Here is a 24,895-nt window from a genome sequence, read left to right on the forward strand (position 1 = left end):
ATAGGGACTGGCGCTCATTGAACGTGAACACATGTCAAAAGTGACAGTCCTGTGATAGAGGCAGGTGTGCGTTTGATTGTTATTTCATCTGGAGGAGGAAGAATGTTAGATTTAACTGGACAATATCGTATCTGGGCAGTGAGTTGTTCTATTGCCCGAACTCTTGCAGGCACAATTGTAATGTAAATGAACACCAACATACAGGCAGAGGACAATGGAAATGCGCTATAAGTTCACTCTCTGCTCTTTGGCCTTGTCTCAGGAGACTCTGAAGTGAGTGAGGAAAAAGTGCTATTGACCTTAGTGTTCATTTGATCAGCTTGCTCGGTACCAGCATATTTGCAGGGTCTCTTTTCATTTCTTTCCCACAGTGCCTACAAAATGGAGACAAGGTAAACAACTCCTAAAAAAGTGGCAGGGGCCAACCTTGCCCCACAAGGCTATTGCCCTACAAGGCTATTGACCATTCTGCAAGTGTATGCACATACTGCTGACAAGCAAGCAATGAAGGACGCTACAAATTAATCAGATATTCATTAATATAGATAGGAATGCCAATTTTATTAGGTGTTCAGTTAGATGTGGCTGGCTGTAGTTGTATTTAATGTGGTATATATCTGCATATAAAAAGGTTGCATACCCTATTTAAGTCTTTGCACTACAGAGTTGTGCAAAGCAACTTGCCTGCCCACCTCTCCCTTTATGGTTTGATGATGTGTTAATGCATGCTTCCTTGTCATAGCCATTTGGCAGTTTGGCACAGGGGAATTGATATGAGGGGCCGGGGGAGGGAAGCTAGGGAGCTACCCCCTCCCCTGTTTGGGTGTGGAATGCTATAGCAAGAGGCCGACCGCCCAGCTGAGCATCACAGCGAAGCTCCAGGAAGTGGCCGACTGCCCCCTGGAGCTCCACAGCAGCAGGAAGAGCATCTGTTCAGCCACCAGGATGGCAGGAAGAACGGGGTGCCCAGGAGGCACCCCTGAGGAGGGGCTGCCCAGTGTTCAAAATCGGATCAAAATCCCATGCTGCATCTCACGCTTCTTACTGCGCAATAAACGGTTGGCTATGGCCAAGTAGTTACTCCAACCAGGAGTGTGGTGTGGTTATTGGGTCAAGGGGCTCTGAGATGGGGTGGTCCCGTCCTCAGGCAGCAAATGGACACACTGCACAAGAACAAGATGTGGAATCGCACTGAACTGCTTGAGGGTAAGAATGCCCTTGGGGGTAAGTGGGTTTTTAAAGCTAAGCAGAATGCAAAAGGTGAAGTTGAGAGATACAAAGCCAGATTAGTGGCAAAAGGTTGTAAAGTATTCCACAATTAGGATGTTCCTAAGCATTGCAGCATCCAGAAATAGGCAAACAGAACACTTAGATTTTCAGACTGCCTTTCTACATGGTGACATAGAGGAAGAATTATACACGAAACAATCACCAAGGTTTACAGATGAAAAGAATAAACATCAGACTGTAAACTTCAAAAAGGACTTTATGGACTTAGGCTATGAAAGTGTGGTCATACAAGTTAACCAAGATGCTACCTAATTGGACCTCCAGCCAAAGCAATGCTGACCCCTGTCTTTACAGTAGACACAAAGATGGGAGATGGAGATTTATTCTGACATATGTTGATGATCTGATTATTTGCCATGAAAATCAAAAATTACTGTACTGAGATTACATCCCAACTAAACAAGGAAGTAGAAGTTAGACACATAGGAAATGATAACTTTTACTTGGGAATTCAAATTGAATGAGAACCAGATGGAAGTTATCTTCTTAGTCAAAGTCAGAAGATAGTAGAACTGGGACTGGAAGATGTCAATCCAATGATGGAATCAGATTTCTACAAAGAAAAAGCATGAACCAGTGCCAGACAACAGTAACTGCAGAGCTGCCATAGGCAAACTTCTGTACTTAGCAATGACAAGAAGACCTGGCATTGCAACAGCTGTAAGTATATTATCTAAGAGGGTGAGCACACCCACCGCAAAAGACTGAACTACAGTTTAAAGGGTGATGAGATACTTAAAAGGTACTGCACACTTTAAACGGAGACTGCCAATAACTAATAATCCCACACTACTGCGATATGCTGATGCAGACTGAGTTGGAGAAAGATCAGACCTAAGGTCTGGTAGCGGCTATGTATTTTTCTATGGAGGTAGTGCCATAAACTGGGCAGGTCACTAACAAAAAATGGTTGGCCCCTGATCCACAGCAGCAGAATTTGTATTTGCTTCGGAAGCATGCAGAAGCATGCAGAGTTACTGGAGGATTTTGGTGTTAAAAAAACTTTGCCAGTTCAAATGCTAGCGGATAACCAGAGTTATATAGCTCTCTCTCTCTCTTTCAGAAAAGAACAGCACATAAACTGAGACACTGGAATAAAGAACCAGTCTTGAAGATCTTGCAGGCACAAGGAGTTGTCAAGCTACACTACTGTCCCACTGAGAAAATGATAGCAGACATATTTACCAAACCACTGCCAAGAGACAAGTTCCAAGGCTTGTGTGACAACCTGAATGTTGTGAGCCTTGACGGCATGCAGAATTAAGAGGAAGTGTTAGAGCGAGAGCGACTCAGCATGTTGGACATTGGGAGTGCTAAATATCTTCAAGTCTATAAGTGTTACCTCTTTGGATGTTCCTCTCTTTGTCTGAACCTGGGAACTGCCCTCTGACCCCTCCTGCTTCTGACTCAGTAGCCATTGCTCCTTGACCTTTCCACGTAGACCTGCACAGTTAGATGCGTTTATTTATTTATTTATTTATTTATTTATTTATTTATTTATTTATTTATTTATTTATTGTTTCGATTTATAAACCGCCCCATCCCCTGGGGGCTCTGGGCGGTGAACAACATTCACATATACAATTAATTAAATCGATAACAACAGTATAATACTAAAAACCATTAAAAGCCACTTAAAAACAGCGGTTAGCATCATAATAGGTGCCCTATTATGGCCAATTCAATTTAGATCACCCCAGTAAAAGAAAAGGGAGGGGTCAGGTTCCTCTCTGGGAGGATAATAGGTGGTAAAGTGCAACAGATGGTATGTGCAAGAAGATGCGGGGGGGGGGGGGAGGGAGGGGAGGGGGAAGGGGGCCACTCAGCGACTGGACACTCCAAAGGCCCGGTGGAACAACTCGGTCTTACAGGCCCTCACTGAGGAACTCATCAAGGTCCCGCAGGGCCCGGACAGCTGGAGGAAGAGTGTTCCACCAGGCTGGGGCCAGGGCCGTAAAGGTCCTGGCCCGTGTGGAGGCCAGCCGCATCATCGAGGGGCCAGGAACCGCCAGCAAATTGGCCTCTGCTGATCGCAGAGGCCGAGGAGGGGCATATGGGATAATGCGGTCTCTCAGATACGAGGGTCCCAGGCCGCGTAAGGCCTTAAAGGTTAAAACCCACACCTTGAAGATGATTCGGAATTCCACTGGAAGCCAGTGCAGCTGGCGCAGCACAGGTTGAATATGATCACAGAAGGCCCTGTGAGCAAACGCGCCGCTGCATGTTGGACCAGTTTCAGTTTCCGAATCAGGCGCAAGGGAAGGCCCGCGTAGAGCGAGTTACAATAGTCAAGCCTGGAGGTGACCGTTGCATGTATCACAGTGGCCAGGTCTGCCTGAGAGAGGAAGGGGGCCAGCCGTCGGGCCTGCCGGAGATGGAAAAATGCAGTCCGGGTTACAAGGGCCACCTGGGTCTCCATTGAAAGAGACGAATCCAGGTGGACCCCCCCAGACTGCAGGACAGAGGGGGCCGGCGCCAAAATGGTCCCCCTACCACTCCGGCGGCTGGAAATCCCCTGCCTCCCCCCCTGCGGCCCAGCCAAAGGATCTCCGTATTCGATGGATTCAGTTTCCGCCTGCTCTGCTGTAACCAACCAGCGACCGCCTCCAAACAATGCTGTAGAGCTGCAGGGGCCGTGACAGCTCCCTCCATCAACAGAATGAGCTGAGTGTCATCAGCGCATCTGGTGACAAATCAGCCCAAAGCTCCGCACCAGCTGAGCAAGTGGTCGCATATAGATGTTAAATAATAAGTCTTACAAGTCTTCCCTGTAGAAGCAAATATTCCATACCCGCACTCAACATTCACATGGTGTCGCAATAGGTGGCCACTTGTATTGGGAGTATATTCTTTAGATTAAGATTTCTAGCTGTTTTCAACTGCAATAAAAATGTGAACAGAATCTACTTGAGTAAATGTTTTACTTTTGTAATTTACTTCTTAGGAAAACTGATTTTACTGCACTCAGCATCACGCTTCCAAGACTGGACAAAACCCTGCTATATTAACCAATTTATCCAACAGTTCATGCATTTGCCAACCCTGTTCACCTTTTCCTACCAAGAGGTAGCTGATTTCTTTTTTCTGCACTTAAAAACATAGCAACGTAGAGCTGGAAGGGTCATCTGGTCCAATCCCCTGCACAACTCAGAAAATTCACAACTAGCTTCCCTACTTCTGCTCTCCCTGTGACCCCTGCTATATGCCCAGAGGAAGGCAAAAAACCTCCAATCTGGCCAGGAGGAAAATTGTTTCCTGACCCATTACCCCGGACATGTAAGGAAGGACCATGACAGCCAAGTACTATCTCATCCCTTCCTGCCCTCCTTCTCATGAGTCTGCCTAAGTTCACACAATCAACACTGCTGTCAGATGGCTTAAAAACCTCCAAAGACCCCACCACTTCCAAGGAAGACTGTTCCATTGAGGAATTGCTCTGTCAGAAAGTTCTTCTTAATGCTTGGCCAAAACACCTCTTTTGATTTAATTTGAACTTGTTGGTTCATTCCTTTGTGGAATGAAAAAAACAACTTTGCATCATTTTGTATATGACAGCCCTTCAAATACTTGAAGATGGCTGTCATATCACCTTTCTTTCCCCCCTTTGGTTTTCTTATCATCTGCATACCCTCACTTATTCGTGAATTTCACATAGATTTCCTTATTAGATTTTACCTCATTCTTTTTCTTCCAATAAGCTCAGGGTAGTATAAGTGGCTCCCCTCTCCTCCTTTCCCCCCTCATAATTATCCTATGAATTATGCTAAAAGAGAATATGCTAAAAGAGAATGGCAGGAGCAGCAGTGGCGTAGGGAGGTTAAGAGCTCGTGTATCTAATCTGGAGGAACCGGGTTTGATTCCCAGCTCTGCTGCCTGAGCTGTGGAGGCTTATCTGGGGAATTCAGATTAGCCTGTACACTCCCACAAACGCCAGCTGAGTGACCTTGGGCTAGTCACAGCTTCTTGGAGCTCTCTCAGCCCCACCTACCTCACAGGGTGTTTGTTGTGAGGGGGAAGGGCAAGGAGATTGTAAGCCCCTTTGAGTCTCCTGCAGGAGAGAAAGGGGGGATAGAAATCCAAACTCTTCTTCTCCTCTTCTTCTGGTTAAGATCACCCCAAATAAGCATTCCCAGTGCTGGCCCAGCACTACTCACAGTTATCTATAGACTATGGGCAGAGGTGTTCCTCCCATTGGGCAAAGTGGGCAGTTGCCCTGGGCGCAGCCTTGTGGGGGGGCGTAGGTTCGTTTGTGGGATTTTTTGTATTTTCAGTGTTTTTTCCATTTTTGGCCTGCAGGGGGTGCAGTTTTTAGGCTAGCAGCACCATAATTTCAGGGATTCTTCAGAAGACTCTCCTGATGATATCACCCAGGTTTGGTGAGGTTTGGTCTAAGGAGTCCAAAGTTATGGACTCCCAAAGGGAGTGCCCCCATCCTCCATTGTTTCCAATGGGAGCTAATAGGAGATGAGGGCTACACCTTTGAGGGTCCATAACTTTGGACCCCCTGAACCAAACTTCACCAAACCTGGGTGGGATCATAAGTAGGGTCTCACGAAGATACTCTGAAATTTTGGTGCTGCTATCTTAATAATTGCACCCCTGACAGCAGGCACCCCTAAATTTCCCCAGATTCTCCTTTTAAATCCACCCCCTTCCTGCCAATGCTTGTTTTCTTTCTTTCTTTTATTCTCTCAATGCCTAATAAAGGTTGTTGTTGTTGTTGTTATTATTATTATTATTATTATTATTATTATTATTATTATTATTATTATTATTATTATTATTAAATCCATCCCCTTCGGCATAGATTTAAAGGGAGAATCTGAGGTCCCTGGTTTAAACATTGAAAGTGATGCTGTTTCAGGGTGGGGGAGAATCCACCCCAAAAAGAGCATCACTTTCAATGTTGTTTAAACTGTGGACCCCAGATTCTCCCTTTAAGGTGGATTTAAAAGGAGAATCTGGGCTCCCTAGTTTAAAAACCATTGAAAATGATGCTGTTTGGGGGTGGATTCCAGCATCACTTGTTTAAACTAGGGAGCCCAGATTCTCCTTTTAAATCCACCTTAAAGGGAGAATCTGGGGTCCCCTGTTTAAATAACATTGAAAGTGATGCTGTTTTCACCAATTGGGGGGATTGGATACAACACCATAAAATGTTTTCATAGCAGTAATAAAACATTTCGAAAGCATTTTCTGCTGTGTTCAGATTTGTGAGTTGGGGCATGTTCTTGGAGCTCTCTCAGCCCCATCTACCTCACAGGGTGTTTGTTGTGAGGGGGGAAGGGCAAGGAGATTGTAAGCCCCTTTGAGTCTCCTGCAGGAGAGAAAGGGGGGATAGAAATCCAAACTCTTCTTCTCCTCTTCTTCTGGTTTGTGATCCTGTAGAGTTCACCCTCTGAAGCTGTCATGTCCTCCAGGGGACGTGATCTGTAGTCTGGAGATCTACATTGTAATTGTAATTCCAGGATAACTCTAGGCTCCAACTTTAGCCCAGTAACCATAGAGGATAGGAATTAGTTAATATAACAAAAATCACAAGTTCATAGATGCATGGTATTAAGAACATAAGAACATAAGAACAAGCCAGCTGGATCAGACCTGAGTCCATCTAGTCCAGCTCTCTGCTACTCGCAGTGGCCCACCAGGTGCCTTTGGGAGCTCACATGTAGGATGTGAAAGCAATGGCCTTCTGCGGCTGTTGCTCCCGAGCACCTGGTCTGTTAAGGCATTTGCAATCTCAGATCAAGGAGGATCAAGATTGGTAGCCATAAATCGACTTCTCCTCCATAAATCTGTCCAAGCGCCCTTTAAAGCTATCCAGTTTAGTGGCCATCACCACCTCCTGTGGCAGCATATTCCAAACACCAATCACATGTTGCGTGAAGAAGTGTTTCCTTTTATTAGTCCTAATTCTTCCCCCCAGCATTTTCAATGTATGTCCCCTGGTTCTAGTATTGTGAGAAAGAGAGAAAATTTCTCTCTGTCAACATTTTCTACCCCATGCATAATTTTGTAGACTTCAATCATATCCCCCCTCAGCCGCCTCCTCTCCAAACTAAAGAGTCCCAAATGCTGCAGCCTCTCCTCATAGGGAAGGTGCTCCAGTCCCTCAATCATCCTTGTTGCCCTTCTCTGCACTTTTTCTATCTCCTCAATATCCTTTTTGAGATGCGGCGACCAGAACTGGACACATGTATTGTGTGCAGTACATAAATTCCAAAGAAGTATATTGCAACAGTAAAACTTACATTTTTGAGGTTGATTCAATTTACATTTGAAAGCAGTTGACAGCAGAGAGAGAAACATAATCTAAAGAATACTATCCACCAGTGGCTTGGGGGGTAATGGCACCCAGGGCAAAATGGTGGCCCCCTCTGTGCCTCCCACTTGCCTTAGTTCAGCCGGCTGCTCTTTGCTGAACTCCAGGCTGATCTGGGCATCTGCCGTGCCTGGCGGGGAAGGGGGAGGGGTAGGGGTAGGGGTGATTTTGCTCCCCCCACGTGACCCCATTGGCACTCACCTGAGATGCGGCCCCCCAGTCCCATGGTAGTTACGCCACTGCTATCCATTATTACAAGTGACTAGCTACTCTAGCATCATGTATGTGCAAGTTAGATGCCATGGCTTCTACAGAAGAGACCTGTAGATGCATCTTGCTCCTTGCAGAGCTCCAGGGAGAGAAAGGACAAAGGGCACAGGAGGAAAAGAGGAGTCAGAGAGAAGCTTCCAGGTTAAGAAAAAGAGAGGATATCTCATTCATTGAGAAGTTAACACATATGCACATCTACAGCAATGTAACCCCCCTCCCCACAATGTTCAGGTGCTTGGCTATGCAACCCCTACTCTCATTTTGCTCCAGGCACCTGATCCAGAGGCTTCTGTTCCCAGGCCCTTCCATGAGATGAGAATTTTTGGTTTCATGAGCTGGCAGCGCTAACTGGGAGCCAGTTCAGAGCAGCTTGAGCTTTGTCCGGCCACCTGGGAGGTTTGTCTGGCCACCTGGGAGGTGTGTCCGGACACCTGGGAGGTTCGTCCGGACACCTGGGAGGTTTGTCTGGCCACCTGGGAGGTGTGTCCGGACACCTGGGAGGTTCATCCGGACACCTGGGAGGTTTGTCCGGCCACCTGGGAGGTTTGTCCGGCCACCTGGGAGGTTTGTCCGGCCACCTGGGAGGTGTGTCCGGACACCTGGGGAGGTTCGTCCAGCCCCCTGGGAGGTGAGTCTGGCCACCTGGGAGGTTTGTCCGGCCACCTGGGAGGTGTGTCCGGCCACCTGGGAGGTGTGTCCGGACACCTGGAATGTTTGTCCGGCCACCGGGGAGGTTTGTCTGGCCACCGGGGAGGTGTGTCCGGACACCTGGGAGGTGTGCCCAGACACCTGGAAGGATTGTCCGGCCATCTGGGAGGATTGTCCGGCCACCGGGGAGGTGTGTCCGGACACCTGTGAGGTGTGTCTGGACACCTGGGAGGTGTGCCCGGACACCTGGAAGGATTGTCCGGCCATCTGGGAGGTGTGTCCGGACACCTGGGATGTTTGTCCGGACACCTGGGGTGGTTTGTCCGGCCACCAGGGAGGTGTGTCCGGCCACCTGGGAGATTTGTCCGGCCACCGGGGAGGTGTGTCCGGACACCTGGGAGGTGTGTCCTGGGAACTTTGTCCGGCCATCTGAGAGGTTTGTCCGGCCACCTGGGAGGTGTGTCCGGCCACCTGGGAGCTTTGTCCGGCCACCTGGGAGGTGTGTCCGGCCACCTGGGAGGTTTGTCCGGCCACCTGAGAGGTTTGTCCGGCCACCTGGGAGGTGTGTCCGGACACCTGGGAGGGGTGCCCGGCCACCTGGGAGGTGTGTCCGGCCACCTGGGAGGTGTGTACGGACACCTGGGAGGTGTGTCCGGCCATTTGGGTGGTTTGTCAGGACACCTGGTTGGCTTGTCCAGACACATGGGAGGTTTGTGCAGCCACCTGGGACGTTTGTGCAGCCACCTGGGTGGTTTGTCCGGCCACCTGGGTGGTTTGTCCGGCAACCTGGGTGGTTTTCCGGAAACCTGGGAGGTTCGTCCGGCCACCTGGGAGGTGTATCCGGAAATCTGGGAGGTGTGTCTGGAAACCAGTGAGGTGTGTCCGGACACCTGGGAGGTGTGCCCGGACACCTGGGAGGTTTGTCCGGCAACCTGAGCGGTGTGTCTGGACACCTGGGAGGTGTGTCCGGCCACCTGGGAGGGGTTTCCGGCCACCTGGGAGGTGTGTCGGCTACCTGGGAGGTGTGTCCGGACACCTGGGAGGGGTGCCTGGCCACCTGGGAGGTGTGTCCGGAAACCTGGTAGGTTTGTCCGGCCACCTGGGAGGTGTGTCCGGCCACCTGGGTGGTTTGTCCGGCCACCTGGGTGGTTTGTCCGGACACGTGGGAGGTTTGTCCGGACACCTGGGAGGTTTGTCCGGCCAAGTGGGAGGTGTGTTTGAACACCTGGTATGTGTGTCCGGAAACCTGGGCGGTTTGTCCGGTCAACTGAGAGGTCTGTCAGGACACCTGGGAGGTGTGTCCAGCCACGTGGGAGGTGTCCGGACACCAGGGAGGTGTGTCCGGACACTGAGGTGTGTCCGGACACCTGGGAGGTGTGCAGGAAACAGGGAGGTGTATTCAGCCACCTGGGAGGTGTGTCCTTCCACCTATTAGCTGTGTCCGGCCACCTGGGAGCTGCGTCCGGCCACCTGGGTGGTTTGTCCGGCCATCTGGGTGGTTTGTCCGGACACGTGGGAGGTTTGTCCGGATAATTGGGAGTTTTGTGCAGCCACCTGGGAGGTGTGTCCTGACACCTGGGAGGTGTGTCCGGCAACCTGGGAGGATTGTCCGGCCACCTGGGAGGTTTGTCTAGACACCTGGGGAGTGTGTCCGGCCACCTAGGACAAGTTTGTTCTAGCCACCTGGGAGGTGTGTTGTTTACAGCTTACTTGGTATGTGTGTCCGGAAACCTGGGCGGTTTGTCCGGCCACCTGAGAGGGTTTGTCCAGTACACCTGGGAGAGGTGTGTCCGACCCACCTGGGAGGTGTGTCCGACCACCTGGGAAGTGTGTCCGGCTAGCTAGGAGGTTTGATTACACGGCCACCCTGGGAGGTGTGTCCGTCCAGCCACCTGGGAAGTGTGTCCAGGACACTTTGGCAGAGTGTGTCGAGAAACCTGCTGGGAGGTGTCCAGCATCGGAAACCTGGGAGGTTTTGTCCAGGACACCTGGGAAGTGAAGTCCGAGCCACCTGGGAGGTGTGTCCAGCCACCCTGGGTGGGTTCTCTCTGGACACACCTGTGAGGAGTTTGGTCCAGGACATCTAGGAGGTTTGTGCAGCCACCTGGGAGGTGTAGCAGTAGGCACTCTGGGAGGATTGTCCGACCAACTGGGGAGAGTTTTGTCCTGGACACCTGGGATGTTTGTCCGGACACCTGGGTGGTTTAATCTGTGTCCTGACCACCTAGGAAGGTGTGTCTAGCCCACCTGAGGAGGAGTTTGTCCGGGCACCTGGGAGGTGTAAGTTTGGACACTCTGGGATGTGTGTCCCTAACACACCTGGGAGAGTGTGTCCAGGACACACCTGGGAAAAGAATTGTCAAGCCACCTGGGGGGATTGTCCGGACGCCTGGGATGTTTGTCCGGACACCTGGTAGGTTTGTCCGGCCACCTGGGAGGTGTGTCCCGATTAACTAGGAAGTAGTTTGTCCCCAGCCTACCGTGGAGAGGTGTGTCCAGTTTACCTGAGGAGAATCTGTCCAGACTCTCTCCTGGGAGGGTGTGTCCAGACTTACCTGGAGTGGTTTGGTCCGACCACAAGAGAGGTTTGTCCGGACACCTGGGAGGAATGTCCATGCCACCTGGGAGAGTGTGTTGGAGCCCCTAGGTAGGTGTGTGTCCAGATACCTGGAGTGTTTTGTCCGGCCCACCCTGGGTGAGGTTTGTCCCGTACCTGGGAGGTGTGTCCAGCCACCTTGGAGAGGATTTGTCCGAAACCTAATTAAATTGAGTCCGGCCACCTGGGTAGTTTGGTCCAGCCACCTGGGAGGTGGGCTGTCCGGCCACCTGGGAGGTTGTCTGGCCACCAGTGGAGGCGTGTCCGGACACACTCTGGGAGAGTGTGTCCAGGACTCCCTGGGAAGTGTGTCCGAACACCTGGAGTAGTTGTCCGGCAACCCTGAGGGTGTGTGTCTGGACACCTGGGAGAGTGTGTCCAGCCACCTGGGGAGGTGTGTCCAGCCACCTTGGAGGTTTGTCCGGCCACCTGGGAGGTGTGTCTGGACACCTGGGAGGGTGCCCGGCCACCTGGGAGGTGTGTCCGAAACCTGGTAGGATTTGTCTAGCCTACCTGGTAGGAGTTTGTCGAAGAAGCCACCCTAGGAGGAGTGTGTCCGGCCACCTGGGTGGGTTTGTCCGGACACGTGGGAGAACTGTCCGGACACCTGGGGAGTTTTGTACAGCCACCTGGGAGGTGTGTCCGAGGAAACCCTGGAGGTGTGTCCGGCAACCTGGAGAGGATTGTCTAGAGGCCACCTGGGGGAGGTTTGTCCAGACACCTAGGAGGTGTGTCGGACACCTAGGAGAATTTGTCCGGCCAAGTGGGAGGTGGCGTTTGGAACACCTGGGAGGTGTGCCCGACCCAACTGAGAGGTTTTTCCGGACACCTGGAGAGTGTGTCGACCACCTATAGGAGGTGTGTCAGCCACCTTGGAAGGTGTGTCCAGGACACCCACAGAGTGTGTTCAGCCCACCTGGGAGGTGTGTCTGGAACACCCTGGGAGGTGTGCCCGCCACCTGGGAGGTGTGTCCACCTCCTGGGAGGAATGTGTTGAGACACTTAGAGGTGTGTCCGGCAACCTGGGAGGAATTTGTCCAGCCACCTGGGGAGAGTTTGTCCAGACACCTGGGAGGTGTGTCCAGACACCTGGGAGGTGTGTCCGGCCACCTAGGAGGCTTGTCTGTAGCCACCTAGGAAGGTGTGTCGGAAACCTGGGCAGTTAGTCCAAACCCACCCTGAGGAGTTTGTCAGGACACCTGGGAGGTGTGTCCGACCCACCTAGGAGGTGTGTCCACGGCCACCCTGGGAGAGTGTGTCCCGGCCAACTGGGAGGTACATTCCAAAGCCATACAGAGGTGTGTCCGGCCTCCTAGGAGGTGTGTCTGGACACTTGGGAGGTGTGTCCGGAAACCTGGGAGGTGTGTCCGGAAACCTGGGAGGTGTGTCCGGACACCTGGGAGGTGAGTCCGGCCACCTGGGAGTTTTGTGCAGCCACCTGGGAGGTGTGTCCGGCCACCTGGGAGGATTGTCCGGCCAACTGGGAGGTTTGTCCGGACACCTGGGATGTTTGTCCGGACAACTGGGTGGTTTGTCCGGCCACCTTAGGGAGGTGTGTCCCACATTACACCTGGGAGGAGGTTGTCCGGGCACCTGGGAGGATGTGTTTGGACACCTGCCTGGATATGTAGTCCTGGAACACCTGGGAGACATGTCTGGGACACCCTAGAGGTTTTGTCCGGACACACCTGGGAGGTGTCGGACACACAGGAACAATGTTTGGACACCTGGGATGTGTGCGTCCTAACACACTCTGGGAGGTGTGTCCAGGACACCTGGGAGGTTTGTCCGACACACCTGGGATGTGTGTCGGACACCTGGAAAGTGTGTCCAGGACACCTAGGAGGTGTGTTGGAGCCACCTGGGTGGTGTCCAAGATACCTGGAGTGTTTTGTCCAAGCCCACCTAGGTAGCTCTTGTCCAGCCACCTGGGAGGTGTGGGTCCGACCCACCTTGGAGAGGTTTGGCTCCCCGCCACCTGTTAATTACGTGAGTCCAGCCACCTAGGGGAGAGCTTGTCCAGAGCCACCTGGGAGAGTGTGAAGCCACCCTGGAGTAGTGTCCAAGACACCTGGAGTAGTTTGTCCAGCCACCTGGGGAGGTGTGTCCGACCACCTGGGAGGAGGAACTGTCACAGCTACCGTGGAGGGAGTGTGTCTAGCCACCCGTGGAGAGGTGTGTCCCGGGACTCCTGAGGAGGAGTGTGTCCGAACACCTAGGTGGTTTGTCCAGCACCTGAGGGGTTTGGTCCAGGACACACCTGGGAGGTGTGTCGACGACCACCTAGGAGGTGTGGAAATTGGAGCCCCTGGGTAGAATTGTGTCCAGATGACCCACCTGGAGTGCTCTTTGTGTCCGGCCACCTGGGTAGTTTGTCCGGCCACCTGGGGAGGTGTGTCCAGCCACCTGGGAGGGATTTGTTGTCCAAACCTGAGAGAGACGTTTGTCAACCGACACCTGGGAGGAACAATGTCTGGCCACACCAGGAGGTGTGTTAGCAGGCCCCTGGGTGGTGTGTCCAGATACCTGGGTGTTTTGTCCGGCTACCTGGGTAGTTTGTCCGGCCACCTGGGAGGTGTGTCCGGCCACCTTGGAGGTTTGTCCGGAAACCTGGTACGTGAGTCCGGCCACCTGGGAGGTGTGTCCGGCCACCTGGGAGGTGTGTCCGGCCACCTGGGAGGTGTGTCCGGCCACCTGGGTGGTGTGTCCGGAAATCTGGGAGGTGTGTCCGGACACCTGGAATGTTTGTCCGGCCGGGAAGGAGAGGTTTGTCTAGCCACACCGGGAGAATTGTGTCCAGGACACACCTGGGAGGTGTGCCCAGACACCCCTGGAAGCAGATTGTCCGGCCATCCTGGGAGAGATTGTCCGACCACCACCCGAGGAAGAGTAATGTCAGGACACCTGGGAGGTGTGTCCTGGCAGCTTTGTCCATTACATCTGAGGAAGGAGTTTGTCCGGCCACCTGGGAGGTGTGTCCGGCCACCTGGGAGCTTTGTCCGGCCACCTGGGAGGTGTGTCCGGCCACCTGGGAGGTTTGTCCGGCCACCTGAGAGGTTTGTCCGGACACCTGGGTGGTTTGTCTGGCCACCTGGGAGATGTGTCCGGCCACCTGGGAGGTGTGTACGGACACCTGGGAGGTATGTCCGGCCACCTGGGAGGTGTGTCCGGTCACCTGGGAGGTGTGTCCGGCCACCTGGGTGGTTTGTCAGGACACCTGGGTGGTTTGTCCGGACACATGGGAGGTTTGTGCAGCCACCTGGGACGTTTGTGCAGCCACCTGGGTGGTTTGTCCGGCCACCTGGGTGGTTTGTCCGGCAACCTGGGTGGTTTTCCGGAAACCTGGGAGGTTCGTCCGGCCACCTGGGAGGTGTGTCCGGCCATTTGGGTGGTTTGTCAGGACACCTGGGTGGTTTGTCCGGACACATGGGAGGTTTGTGCAGCCACCTGGGACGTTTGTGCAGCCACCTGGGTGGTTTGTCCGGCCACCTGGGTGGTTTGTCCGGCAACCTGGGTGGTTTTCCGGAAACCTGGGAGGTTCGTCCGGCCACCTGGGAGGTGTGTCCGGCCATTTGGCTGGTTTGTCAGGACACCTGGGTGGTTTGTCCGGACACATGGGAGGTTTGTGCAGCCACCTGGGACGTTTGTGCAGCCACCTGGGTGGTTTGTCCGGCCACCTGGGTGGTTTGTCCGGCAACCTGGGTGGTTTTCCGGAAACCTGGGAGGTTCGTCCGGCCACCTGGGAGGTGTGTCCGGACACTTGGGTGGTGTGTCCGGACACCTGGGAGGTGTATCCGGAAATCTGGGAGGTGTGTCTGGACACCTGGGAGGTGTGTCCGGACACCTGGGAGGTGTGCCCGTACACCTGGGAGGTTTGTCCGGCAACCTGAGCGGTGTGTCTGGACACCTGGGTGGTTTGTCCAACCACCTGGGAGGTGTGTCCGGCCACCTGGGAGGTTTGTCCGGCAACCTGGGATGTCTGTCCGGACACCTGGGAGGTGTGTCCGGCCACCTGGGAGGTGTGTCCGGACACCTGGGAGGTGTGCCGGAAACCTGGGAGGTGTGTCCGGCCACCTGGGAGGTGTGTCCTGCCACCTGGGAGGTGTGTCCGGCCACCTGGGAGGTGTGTCCGGACACCTGGGAGGTGTGTTTAAACACCTGGTATGTGTGTCTGGAAACCTGGGCGGTTTGTCCGGCCACCTGAGAGGTTTGTCCGGACACCTGGGAGGATTGTCCGGCCACCTGGGAGGTGTGTCCGGCCACCTGGGAGGTGTGTCCAGCCAACTGGGAGGTTTGTTCGGCCGCCTGGGAGGTGTGTCCGGCCACCTGGGAGTTGTTTCCGGACACCTGGGATGTTTGTCCAGACACCTGGGTGGTTTGTCCGGCCACCTGGGAGGTGTGTCCGGCCACCTGGGAGGTTTGTCCAGCCACCTGGGAGGTGTGTCTGGACACCTGGGAGGTGTGTCTGGCAACCTTGTAGGGTGTGTCCGGACACCTGGGAGGTTTGTCCGGCCACCTGGGAGGTTTGTCCGGACACCTGGGAGGTGTGTCCGGACACCTGGGAGGTGTGTTTGGACACCTGGGATGTGTGTCCTAACACCTGGGAGGTGTGTCTGGACACCTGGGAGGTTTGTCCGGACACCTGGGAGGTGTGTCCGGACACCTGGGAGGTGTGTCCGGACACCTGGGAGGATTGTCAAGCCACCTGGGGGGATTGTCCGGACGCCTGGGATGTTTGTCCGGACACCTGGGTAGTTTGTCCGGCCACCTGGGAGGTGTGTCCGGCCACCTGGGAGGTTTGTCTGGCCACCGTGGAGGTGTGTCCGGACACCTGGGAGGTGTGTCCAGTTTCACAGGAAGAGTGTGTCCGAACACAGGTAGTTGTCCGGACACCTGGGATGTGTGTCCGGACACCTGGGAGGTGTGTCCGGCCACCTGGGAGGTGTGTTGGGCCACCTGGGTGGTGTGTCCAGATACCTGGGTGTTTTGTCCGGCCACCTGGGTAGTTTGTCCGGCCACCTGGGAGGTGTGTCCGGCCACCTTGGAGGTTTGTCCGGCCACCTGGTACGTGAGTCCGGCCACCTGGGAGGCTTGTCCGGCCACCTGGGAGGTGTGTCCGGCCACCTGGGTGGTGTGTCCAGACACCTGGGTAGTTTGTCCGGCCACCTGGGAGGTGTGTCCGGCCACCTGGGAGGTTTGTCTGGCCACCGTGGAGGTGTGTCTGGCCACCGTGGAGGTGTGTCCGGACTCCTGGGAGGTGTGTCCGAACACCTGGGTGGTTTGTCCGGCCACCTGAGGGGTTTGTCCGGACACCTGGGAGGTGTGTCCGGCCACCTGGGAGGTGTGTTGGGCCCCCTGGGTGGTGTGTGCAGATACCTGGGTGTTTTGTCCGGCCACCTGGGTAGTTTGTCCGGCCACCTGGGAGGTGTGTCCGGCCACCTTGGAGGTTTGTCCAGGAAACCTGATGCGTGAGTCCGAGCCACCTGGGTAGTTTGTCCGGCCACCTGGGAGGTGTGTCCAGCCACCTGAGAGGTGTGTCCAGCCAACTGGGAGGTTTGTTCGGCCGCCTGGGAGGTGTGTCCGACCCACCTAGAGTTGTTCCGGACACCTAGGATATTTTGTCCAACGAACACCTGGGTGGTTTGTCCGGCCACCTGGGAGGTGTGTCCGGCCACCTGGGAGGTTTGTCCAGCCACCTTGGAGGTTTGTCCGGCCACCTGGGTGGTTTCTCTGGACACCTGTGAGGTTTGTCCGGACATCTGGGAGTTTTGTGCAGCCACCTGGGAGGTGTGTCCGGCCACCTGGGAGGATTGTCCGGCCAACTGGGAGGTTTGTCTGGACACCTGGGATGTTTGTCCGGACAACTGGGTGGTTTGTCCGGCCACCTAGGAGGTGTGTCTGGCCACCTGGGAGGTTTGTCCGGGCACCTGGGAGGTGTGTTTGGACACCTGGGATGTGTGTCCTAACACCTGGGAGGTGTGTCCGGACACCTGGGAGGATTGTCAAGCCACCTGGGGGGATTGTCCGGACGCCTGGGATGTTTGTCCGGACACCTGGGTAGTTTGTCCGGCCACCTGGGAGGTGTCCGGCCACCTGGGAGGTTTGTCTGGCCACCGTGGGGGGTGTGTCTGGCATGTGGAGGTGTGTCAGGACTCTAGGAGGTGTGTCGAACACACCTGGGTGGTTTGTCCGGCCAACTGAGAGGTTTGTCCGGACACCTGGGAGGTGTGTCCGGCCACCTGGGAGGTGTGTTGGGCCCCCTGGGTGGTGTGTCCAGATACCTGGGTGTTTTGTCCGGCCACCTGGGTAGTCTGTCCGGCAACCTGGGAGGTGTGTCCGGCCACCTTGGAGGTTTGTCTGGCCACCTGGTACGTGTGTCCGGCAACCTGGGAGGTGTGTCCGGACACCTGGGTAGTTTGTCCGGCCACCTGGGAGGTGTGTCCGGCCAACTGGGAGGTTTGTCTGGCCACCGTGGAGGTGTGTCCGGACACCTGGGAGGTGTGTCCGGACTCCTGGGAGGTGTGTCCGAACACCTGGGTGGTTTGTCCGGCCACCTGAGAGGTTTGTCCGGACACCTGGGAGGTGTGTCCGGCCACCTGGGAGGTGTGTTGGGCCCCCTGGGTGGTGTGTCCAGATACCTGGGTGTTTTGTCCGGCCACCTGGGTAGTTTGTCCGGCCACCTGGGAGGTGTGTCCGGCCACCTTGGAGGTTTGTCCGGAAACCTGGTACGTGAGTCCGGCCACCTGGGTAGTTTGTCCGGCCACCTGGGAGGTGTGTCCGGCCACCTGGGAGGTTTGTCTGGCCACCGTGGAGGTGTGTCCGGACACCTGGGAGGTGTGTCCGGACTCCTGGGAGGTGTGTCCGAATACCTGGGTGGTTTGTCCGGCAACCTGAGTGGTGTGTCTGGACACCTGGGAGGTGTGTCCGGCCACCTGGGAGGTAGTGTCAGCCACCTTGGGAACATCGGCCACCACAGGGGTGTGTCTGGACACCTGGGAGGGGTGCCCGGCCACCTGGGAGGTGTGTCCGGAAACCTGGTAGGTTTGTCTGACCACCTGGTAGGTTTGTCCGGCCACCTGGGAGGTGTGTCCGGCCACCTGGGTGGTTTGTCCGGACACGTGGGAGGTTTGTCCGGACACCTGGGAGTTTTGTACAGCCACCTGGGAGGTGTGTCCGGAAACCTGGGAGGTGTGTCCGGGCACCTGGCAGGTGCGTCCGGCCCATGGGAGGTTTGTCCAGACACCTGGGAGGTGTGTCCAGGACACCTGGGAGATTTGTCCGGCCAAGTGGGAGGTGCGTTTGAACACCTGGGAGGTGTGCCCGGCCAACTAGGGGGGGGGTTTGTCCAGGACACCTGGGAGGTGTGTTGAAGCCACCTAGGAGAGTGTGTCTAAATGCCACCTTGGAGAGAATGTGTCAGGACACCTAGGGAAGGTGTGTTGACCACCTAGAGGAGGTGTGTCTGGACACCTGGGAGGGTTAATGCCAGCCCCCCCTAGGGAGAGTGTGTCCGGCCTCCTGGGAGGTGTCGGACAGGACCTGTGGGAATAGTGTGTGTAGCCTAGGAGGAATTGTCCGGCCACCTGGGAGAGGTTTGTCCAGACACCTGGGAGGTGTGTCCAGCCCACCTACCTAGGGAGGGTGTGTCCAGAAGCCACCTTGCTGAGAGTTTGTCACAGCCACACCTGGGAGGTGTGTCCGAGGAAACCTGGGAAGTTAGTCCCAAGGCCCTTACCTAAGGAAGGGATTTGTCCGGACACCACAGGTAATGTCCGGCCACTAGGAAGTGTGTCCAGCCTGGGAGGCCACCTGGGAAGGAGTGTGTCCGTACCTGGGAGGTGTGGTCCAGCCAACTGGAAGGTTTGTTAAGCCGCCTGGGAAGTGTGTCCAGCCTCCCTAGGAGGTGGTGTGTCCTGGACACTTGGGAGGTGTGTCCGAGGAAACACTGGGAGGTGTGTCCACGGAAACCTGGGAGGTGTGTCCAGGACACACCTGGGAGGAATGAAGTCCACGGCCACCACCACTGGGAGTTTTGTGCAGCCACCTGGGAGGTGTGTCCGAGCCCACACCTGGGAGGAATTGTCCACAGCCAACTGGGAGGAGTTTGTCCAGAGACACCTAGGAATATTTGTCCAGGACAACTGGAGTGGTTTGTCCCAGGCCACCTAGGAAGGGAGTGTGTCCGGCCCACCACCCTGGGAGGGTTTGTCCAGAGCACCTGGGAAGAATATGTTTGGACACCTGGGATGTAGTGTCCCCTAACACCTGGGGAGGAGTGTGTCTGGGACACCTGGGGAGGAACATTATCCGGACACCTGGGAGGTGTGTCCGGACACCTGGGAGAGTGTCTGTTTGGACACACCTGGGATGTGTGTAATGTCCTAATAACACCTGGGAGGTAATGTCCAGTTTACCTGGGAGGTTGTCAGGACACCTGGGAGGTGAATGTCAATGGGACACACTGGAAGAGTGTGTCAGGACACCTGGGAAGTGTGTTGGAGCCACCTGGGTGAGGTGTGTCCAACAGATACCTGGGTGTTTGTCCGGCCACCTGGGTAGTTTGTCCAGCCACCTAGGAGGTGTGTCCAGCCACCTTGGAGGGATTTGTCCAAGCCACCTGAAGTACGTAGAAGTCCGGCCACCTGGGGAGGCTTGTCCGGCCACCTGGGAGGAGTGTGCCCGCCAGCCACCTGGAGTGGAGTGTGTCCGGACACCTGGAGTAGTTTGTCCCTGGCCACCTGGGAGGTGTGTCCAGGAAGCCACCTGGGAGAGTTTGTCCCAGCCTACGTGGAGGTGTGTATCTAGCCACCCGTGGAGGTGTGTCGGACTCCCTGGGAGAGTAATGTCCGAACACACCTGGAGTGAACTTGTCCAGGCCCACCTGAAGGGAGTTTGTCCGGACACCTGGGGAGGTGTGTCCCGACCACCTGGGAAGAGTGTGTTGGAGGCCCCCCTAGGTGGTGTGTCCAGATACCTGGGAGTGTTTGTCAAAGCCACCTGGGTAGTTTGTCCAGCCACCTGGGAGGTGTGTCCAGCCACCTAGGAGGTTTTGTCCGGCCACCTGAGAGGTTTGTCAGGACACACCCTAGGAGAGAGTATACAGCCACCTGGGAGGTGTGTTGGAGCCCCCCTAGGTGAGTGTGTCCAGATACCTGGAGGTGTTTTGTCCGGCTACCTGGAGTAGTTTGTCCGGCCACCTGGGAGGTGTGTCCAGCCCACCTTGGGAGAGTTTGTCCAGGAAACCTGAGTGCACGTGGAAGTCCAGGCCACCTGGGAGAGTGTGTCCGACCACCACCTGAGGAGGTGTGTCCGACCCACCTGGAGTAGAGTAATGGTCGAGGAAATCTAGGAGGAAGTGTGTCAGGACACCTGGAATGTTTGTCCGGCCACGGGGAAGTTTGTCCTACAGCCACCGAGGAGGAGTGTGTCCAGTGGACACCTGGAGGAAGGGAGTGTGCCAGGACACCTATAGGAAGGATTATCCTGACCATCTAGGAGAGATTGTCCGGCCACCGAAGGAGAGGTAGTCCAGGACACCTGGGAAAGAGTGTGTCCTAGGAGCTTTTGTCCAGCCATCCCCAAAGAGGGGTTTAATCCAGCCACCTAGGAGAGTGTGTCCGAAGCCACCTAGAGAGCTTTGTCCCGGCCACCTAGGAGAGTGTGTCAAGCCCACCTGGGAGGAGGGTTTGTCCAAGCCACCCACTAGGGGAGGTTTGTCCGGACACACAAATTCAGGTTTGTCCTACAGCCCACCTGGGAGATGTGTCCACGACCACCTAGGAAGAGTAGTCTACGGATACGGACACCTGGGAGAGTATGTCCAGCCACCTAGGAGAGTGTGTCCAGTCCCTGCCTGGGAAGGTGTGTCAAAACCCACCTAGGTGGTTTGTCCAGGACACCTGGAGTGTGGATTTTATCAGCAGGACACATAGGAGGAGTTGTGCAGCCACCTGGGGCGTTTGTGCAGCCACCTGGGTGGTTTTGTCCGACCCACCTAGGAGTGGTTTGTCCGGCAACCCTATAGGTAGTTTTCAGGAAAACCCTAGGAGGTTAGTCCGGCCACCTGGGAGGAGGTGTGTCCGGCCATTTGGAGTGGTTTGTCCCAGGACACACCTGGGTGGTTTTGTCCCGGACACATGGGAGGGAGTTTGTGCAGCCACCTGGGGCGTTTGTGCAGCCACCTGGAGTGGTTTGTCCAGCCACCTGGGTGCTTGGTTTTGTCCGGCATAACCTGGGTGGTTTTCCGGAAAGGAGCCTAGAGGAGGGATAAAGTCCACGACCCACCTGGGAGAGTGTGTCCAAGCCATTTGAAGCTGGTTGTCCAAATGGACACCTATAGGTGGTTTGTCCAGGACACATGGGAGGAGTTTGTGCAGCAGCCACCTGGGAGGGCGTTTGTGCAGCCACCTGGGTGGTTTCTGTCCAGCCCACCTGGGTAGTTTTGTCCGGCTTCCAACTAACCTCTGGGTGGTGGTTTCCGGAAAAACCCTGGGAGGAGTTAGATCCGGCCACCTGGGAAGGTGTCCGAGACACTTGGAGTGGTGTGTCCGGACACCTGGGGGAGGTGTATCCGAAATCTAGGAGGAAATTGTGTCCTGGACACCTGGGAGGTGTGTCCGAGGACACCTGGGAGGTGTGCCCGTTACACCTGCCTGGGAGGGAGTTTGTCCGGCAACCTAGGCTGGTGTGTCTGGACACCTGGAGTGGTTTTGTCCAACCACCTGGGAGGTGTGTCCGGCCACCTGGGAGAGTTTGTCCGGCAGCCTGGGAATGTCTGTCCAGGACACCTGGGAGGGAGTGTGTCCCAAGGCCACCTACTAGGGGAAGGTGTGTCCGGACACCTGGGAGGTGTGCCGGAAGAGCCATAGAGGAGTGTGTCCGGCCATTACCTGGGAGGTGTGTCCTGCCACCTGGGAGAGTGTGTCCAGCCACCTGGGAGGTGTGTCAGGACACCTGGGAAAGTGTGTTTTAAAACTTACCTGAGTATGTGTGTCCTGGGAAACCTGGAAATGGTTTGTCCGGCCACCTGAGAAGGGATTTGTCCGAGGACACACCTGGGAGGAGATTGTCCGGCCACCTAGGGAGGTGTGTCCAAAGCCACCCCGCAGAGAAAGTGTCCTTCCAGCCAACTACAGGAGGAGAGTTTTGATTACAGCCGCCTAGGAGAATTGTGTCCGGCCACCCTAGGAGTTGTTTCAGGACACACCTGGGATGTTTTGTCCCAGCGGAACACCTGCTCTGGAGTGGTTTGTCCGGCCACACCTGGGAGGGAGTGTGTCCGGCCACCTGGGAGAGAGGATTTGTCCAGCCACCACTGGAGGGTGTGTCTGAGACACCCTGGGAGGAGTATGTCTAGCAACCTTGTAGGGTGTGTCCAGGACACCTGGGAGGTTTGTCCGGCCACTTGGGAGGAGTTTGTCCGAGGACACCTGGGAGAGTGTGTCCAGGACACCCTAGGAAAGAATGTGTTTGGACACCTGGGGGATGTGTGTCCTAACACCCCTGGGAGAGTAGTGTCCTGAGACACCTGGGAGAGTTTGTCCCAGGACACCCTGGGAGGTGTCATCAGGAGGACACCTGGGAGGAGTGTGTCCCGGACACCTGGGAAAGCGATATCCAAGCCACCACTGGGGGGGGGATTGTCCTAGGAGCGCCTAGGATGTTTGTCCCAGGAACACCTGGAGGAGGAGTTTGTCTAGCCACTGTGGAGAGTGTGTCCAGGACACCTGGGAAGTGTGTCAGGACTCCTGGGAGAGAATGTGTCCGAACACCTGGGTGGTTTTGTCCGGCCACCTGAGAGTTTGTCCGGACACCTGGGAAGTGTGTCCATTACACCTGGGAGGGTGTGTTGAGCCACACCTGGAGTGAGTGTGTCCAGATACCTGGAGTGTTTGTCCATTAGCCCACCTGGGTGAGTTTGTCCGAGCCACCTGGGAGGAGTGTGTCAAGGCCACCTTGGAGAGTTTGTCCGGCCACCTGAGTACGTGGAGTCCAGCCCACCTGGGAGGATTGTCCGGCCACCTGGGAAGTGTGTCCAGCCCACTGGTAGTGGTGTCCAAGACACCTAGAGTAGTTTGTCCATTACCTGGGAGGTGTGTCCAGCCACCTAGGAGAGTTTGTCTAGCCACCGTGTGGGAGTGTGGTCAGCCCACCCGTGAAGTGTGTGTCGGACTCCTACAAGTGTGTCCAAGACACCTGGAGTGGACTGTCCAGAAGCCACCTGAGGGTTTGTCCAGGACACCTAGGAGGAGTGTCCCACGACCCACCTATAGGAAGGTGTGTTGGAGCCCCCTAGGTGAGTATTGTGCAGATACCCAGGTGTTTTGTCCTGGCCACCTGGAGTAGCATTTGTCCAGCCACCTGGGAGGTGTGTCCAACCACCTTAGAGGGATTTGTCAGAGGAAAAACCTGAGTGCGTGGAGTCCGGCCCACCTGGAAGTAGATTTGTCCACAGCCACCCTGGGAGAGTGTGTCCAGCCACCTGGGAAAGTGTGTCCAGCCAACTGGGAGGTTTGTTAGAAGCACACTGGAGAAGTGTCCGGCCACCTAGGAGTTGTTTCAGGACACCTGGGATGTTTGTCCAGACACCTGGAGTAGATTTGTATCCGACCCACCTGGGAGGAGTGTGTCCAACCCACCTGAGGAGGTTTGTCCAGCCACCTGGGAGGTGTGTCTGGACACCTAGAGTAATGTCTAGCAACCTTGTAGGAATTGTGTCAGAGGACACCTGGGAGGGTTTGTCGGCCACCTGGGAGGTTTGTCCGGACACCTGGGAGAATAATGTCCAGGACACCTGGGAAGTAGTGTGTTTGGACACACCTGGGATGTGTCCAGGACACCTAGGAGGGAAATGTGTCTGGACACCTGGGAGGATTTTGTCCAGGACACCTGGGAGGTGTGTCCAGGACACACCTGGGAGAATAATGTCCAGTTACCTAGGAGAGATGTCAAGCCACCTGGGGGGGGGTGTCCAGACGCCTAGGATGTTGTCCAGGACCTACCTGGGTAGTTTGTCCGGCCACCTGGGAGGTGTGTCCGGCCACCTGGGAAGGTTTGTCACAAGCCACCCCGTAGGAAGGTGTAATGTCCAGGTTACCTGGGAAGCTGTGTCCGGACTCCCTGGGAGAGTGTCCAGTACCTAGGTAGTTTGTCCGGCCACCTGAGAGAGTTTGTCCAGGCATTTCAGGGAGGATGTCAAGCCACCTGGGAGGTTTGTCCAAACACACACTGGGAGGTCCATGTCTGGACACCTGGGAGGTGTGTCTAGCCACCTTGTCCAGAGGTGATGTCTCGGACACCTAGGAGGAGACTGTCCGAAGCCAGCTGGGAGGTTTATCCAGACACCTGGGTAGTGTGTCGAGACACCTGGGATGTGTGTCCAAAGACACCTGTGAGTTGATTCTGGAGACACCTGGGAGGTGTGTTAGAAACCTAGGGAGGTGTGTCCACAGAGAAAACTAGAGGGAAGATGTGTCCTGCCACCTGGGAGGTTTCGGACACCTGGGAGAATTATTATCCGACCATCACCTTGTAGGTGTGTCCGGCCACCTGGGATGTGTGTCCGGCGACCTGGGTGGTGTGTCCGGACACCTGGGAGGTGTGTCCGGCCACCTGGGAGGTGTGTCCGGCCACCTGGGAGGTGTGTCCGGACACCTGGGAGGTGTGTCTGGCCATCTGGGAGGTTTTTCCGGAAACCTGGTAGATGAGTCCGGAAACCTGGGAGGATTGTCCGGCCACCTGGGAGGTTTTTCCGTACACCTGGGAGGTGT

Source organism: Sphaerodactylus townsendi, linkage group LG07, assembly GCF_021028975.2.
Source record: "Sphaerodactylus townsendi isolate TG3544 linkage group LG07, MPM_Stown_v2.3, whole genome shotgun sequence".
Classification (NCBI taxonomy): Eukaryota; Metazoa; Chordata; class Lepidosauria; order Squamata; family Sphaerodactylidae; genus Sphaerodactylus; species Sphaerodactylus townsendi.